Source organism: Gymnoscopelus braueri, assembly GCF_963280865.1.
Source record: "Gymnoscopelus braueri genome assembly, chromosome: 1".
Lineage (NCBI taxonomy): Eukaryota > Metazoa > Chordata > Actinopteri > Myctophiformes > Myctophidae > Gymnoscopelus > Gymnoscopelus braueri.
This window is the reverse complement of record NC_137603.1, coordinates 21,117,183-21,121,794: the sequence shown is the minus strand read 5'-3', so window position 1 is coordinate 21,121,794 and position 4,612 is coordinate 21,117,183.

Here is a 4,612-nt window from a genome sequence, read left to right as displayed (position 1 = left end):
GAAATCTTGTGCCTCTTTTTGCCTTTTTGCCATTGATCAAGAGGGGCGTATAACACCTCCGCCATTCCTTGCAGATGTCCGCAACCATCTCCTTTGTATCTCTGACATTCAAAAAGAGGTTGTTTGTCCTCCACTGCAACAGTACTGCCACCTCTTCCAGTTAAGCTCTCTTGTCATCATTTGAGATCAGGCCCACCTACTACCACTGTCATCTGCAAACTTGATAATTGTTTTGGAGCTGTTTCTGGTCACTCAGTCATGGGCGTAAAGTAAGTATGGCAGAGGGCTCAGTATACATCTCTGTCTGGTGCTGAGGGTGAGGTGGATCTGCCCACCCTGATCACCTGTGTGGTCTGTCTGGCAGACAGGAAGTCCAGGACCCAGGCACACATCGCAGGGTTCAGTCCAGGTGTGGTGGCTATGGTGTTGAAGGCTGAGTTGTAATCAAAATAAATAAAATCTTTGCACAAGTGTACTCCCGTTTGACAGGATTTATTAGGTAATGCAGTAACCTGGGGTGGCATGCATTACCTGGGAGACGGCGTCATCCATTGATCTGTTGGGATGGTATGCCAACCTCTCAACACTTCATGACTGCTGAGGTCAGTGCTACGGGTCGGTAGTCATTCAGGCCAGCTGGGAAGGCGTTCTTGGGTAAAGGGTCAATTGTGGATCCCTTGAAGCATGTGGGAACCACAGACTGGGAAAGGGAGATGTTGAATATGTTGGTGAACACAAGGAAGCTCTGAGATCTCGTCGGGTCCGGCTGTTTAATTTTTTTTTCAGCACCCTCCTCATGTCCTGCTCGGACAAAACAATAATTCTTGCTGTATCAGTTGTGAAAAGTCGCCCTTCTGCAATGGCCACCGTGCCAATGGCCAGGTTATCGCTCTAACTGTTGGCCATGAACCGTCCATAGAATGTGTTCAGATCATTCGCCAGTGTTGCATCTGCACTCTCAATGGATAGGCGCTTACTTATTTTAAACATTGCCACAATCGTGGCACAAAATATTTGTTTGCATCACCAATATCCTGTTTCTTTTTTATATCACTTTCCACCATGTTCCCAGAAGCAAGTTCTGCGTTATGAGACGGGGAGAGGACTTCTTAGGGAGACGAATCTCGGCAGACAGGGGGGACTGGAACCTTCTGGCAAACAAGGACTGGGTAGCATGTCGGCAGTTCACGAGGGCTCGTGCCTGTATTGTCTGCACCTTACTCCATATAAGTGAATCCTTTATTAGTGCCACAAGTGCATCTTTGACATCAGTTGGCAGGAACATATACCACACAGTCTTGCAATATGCCGAAATTCTCAGCATACATTCCATGTTGAGTCAACACCACCTTAGGCTGACGCATGGAGGATGGGAGGTTGTCTAAAGTCATCCTCTATGTACAGCTGACCACTGACACCAGGCACGTTGGTCTCCCCTTGCTTTGATTCATGGACACCTGTTAAAGGGAGACCTGCAATCCTGTAACATCTCTACTGATAGAACGGAGGTATAGACCAAAGATCAGGGTGCCTGGCGTCAGACTGTCCACAAAGCAGAGGAAGATATAAGGAGAGGCCGGTTCTCAGCAGAGAAGAGGGGTCAGAGGAAGTGTGCTGCAGCAACCCTTGAAATCTAGTCTCCCATTCATGTGCAAGTGCAACAGGGACTGTCACACACACATTGAAAGACCTTTTTAGACCTTTTTGAGACTGAGCTGTCAATGAAGATGGTTACACAGCTGTATCACACGCCACTGCAGGGTCTGTAAATGGTTTGTTCTGCAGCACTGTGTTGTCTTTACAGTTTATTTGCTCAGATAAGGTCATGCCCTGTTGTGTTGGACTTTATTTTTTATTTTTTTAATGTTTTTTATCCACTACATTCCATAGAATATGAAAGATGTGAAAATGTGATGTGACATATAGGCCTGCAGTATGTAAAATGTATGTGTTTCACACATTCAAATGGTTATGGAGCCATTTGCAATAAACACTGCTGAATGAATGAACTGCTTGTACAGTATGGCAAATATTACTCCCTTCCAGTCTAATCAAGTGGGACACTTTTACTCATTCTATAGTTTTCGACAGTGACTTTTTTCTTAAATAGAAGTATGAAGCAAGGATCAGGTGGATCGAGGAGATTGCGCATATCACACCTAGTTATTTTGAAATGAAAAATTAAATAGAAAAATATATAACGCTACTATTTAACAATAGACTTATGATTGACCAAACACAAGTTTCCAAACTTTTTTGATTGGTTTATGACTACATAATACTCTATTCCCACATGCTTCATGCTTGAATATCTCTGCAAAAAAGGTACTCCGAGGTACTCTGCCTTATTTCTGTTTTATTTTTAAGTACACATCGGTATATTTGATAATGTTATTGGTTATTTGTCATTTTCATTTGTTTGTGGCACCGTTGATCCAAAAAACAAACCTGGATACCTGTGTCTTTTCAAACTACAGACCAATTTCTAAGCCTCCATTAATTAAAAAAATATTAGAAATATACACTTTTATAGTTACTTACAGTCATTTTTACATGAACACAATATTTTCGATACAGTTCAATCTGGTTTCAAAGCGTTCCACAGTACTGAGTGTGCACTGCTGAGAGTCTTTAATGATCTTCTAATTAATACAGATTCTGGAGACTGCAATCCTCTTGCTTTTAGATCTAATGGCTGTGTTTGACACGATCATCACAGTATTCTCTTTTCTTGCCTGGAGCACTGAATCAGAGACACTGCATTAGACTGGTTAAAATCTTACTTATCCGATGTTTCTTTCTCTGTTAGGCTTGGTCACTTTACATCGTCTTCTGCCCCCCTGTCTTGTGGAGTTCCCCAAGGTTTTATTCTTGGCCCCATCATGTTATCCTTATGCCTTCTACCCCTAGGACTCATTTAAACAAAAAACATGGCATCTCCTACCATTTGTATGTGGATGACTCCCAAATATACATGCCGCTTAAAAGAACCAGCAGCAGCTTCCTGTTTCCTCTCCGTGAATGTCTTAATGACATTAAAGCTTAAATATAAATGAGGGTAAAACAGAAGTTATAGATTTTGGACCCAGTCTTAATTCTGATGCTACCCTTTTAGACCTGGGTTCCCTGCAACCTTATGGTACCCATGGTCTCTAACCTTGGTGTAAAAATGGACAATGCTTTTAAACTTTATAAGCAGATAAACGCTGTGGTTAGCTCCAGTTTTTTATAATTTGAGGATTTTATCCCAAATTAAGTCAGTTTGATCTTTTAAGGATTTAGAGCGAGTGATACATGCTGTTATTTCCTCACATTTGAACTGCTGCAATGCTCTTTATGTGGGTGTGAACGTAGGCTTCTATTACACGATTCGTGAGTGCAGTTAGTCCAAAATGCTGCAGCACGTCTTTTAACTGGAACCCGCAAGCATGATCACATCACTCCAATCCTGGCCACTCTCCACCGTCTCCCCGTTCATTACAGAATCTATTTTAAGTTTGTTTTTAAATCTCTGAACAGGCTGGCGCTCAGTACCTCTCTGATCTACATGTTTACACCCCTTCCAGGGCATTGAGATATGCAGATCAGCAGAAACGTATTGTCCCAAAGACTTGAAAACTAGAGGGGACCGCACCATTTCAGAATTAGCCCCTAAATTATGGAATGAGCTACCGTCCCATATCATATTGGCCCCCACTGTTGAAACTTTTAAACCCTGCCCTAAGTCTCATTTTTGTAATTTGGCTTTTAATCCAGCTTGAATTGTGGTCCTTACGTCTCTTTGCTGGCTCTTGAAGTTATCTTGATATTTACATTGTTGTTGTTTTTCTTTTCCAAAGTTCATTCATACCCTGCTTATTCCGATCTCGCACTTGTAAGTCGCTCTGAATAAGAGTGTCTGCTAAAAGCTTAAATTGTAATTGTAATAAAAGATAAATAAATAGAATCAATAATTAATTATTGAAATAACTATAACATTTTGATTTTTGATTACACAAAATAATATTAGCGTCCTTGGCCATTACAGGAAAGGCTTCATTATTGAACATATAAAACCAAAATCTTAAAAGTATTTGCACTGACTACAGCAGTAGCATAATGCCTGGAGCCCTGTGCCCTAAAAAAAAGTACCGTTTCCATGAGATTTTTAAAAAAAATACATTTTAGCATCATCACACATGGAACAATGAAAACTCTCATTGCATTTTGATTAGGCAACATTCCCCATATCACAAACAAACCCAGATTTATTGCACATAAGTATTTGTTTCACTTTCATTTCATATGCAAAGGTTAGTTGGTAATTCCAGAACAGAATAGAATAAAACATATCTGTCAAATATTATATCCTCTCTAAGATTAACAAACATTTCTATGCAACATAAGTAGATATAACCACATATCAAGGCAGTAACCTAATGCAAAAAGCTCGTGGGGATCACAGCAGAGCATTCTAGATGGTTAATGTATCTCCTTGAATTGTGTACCCGAAACATGAGAGATGAGCCACAGTAAATGTTTCAATTTTTCTTCTGTGCAAGCAGCCAGTAAAATGACACTTTTGCATTGCTCCCCTGTGCCTGGGTTCCAGACCAGGCCTGGGCCGGGAATC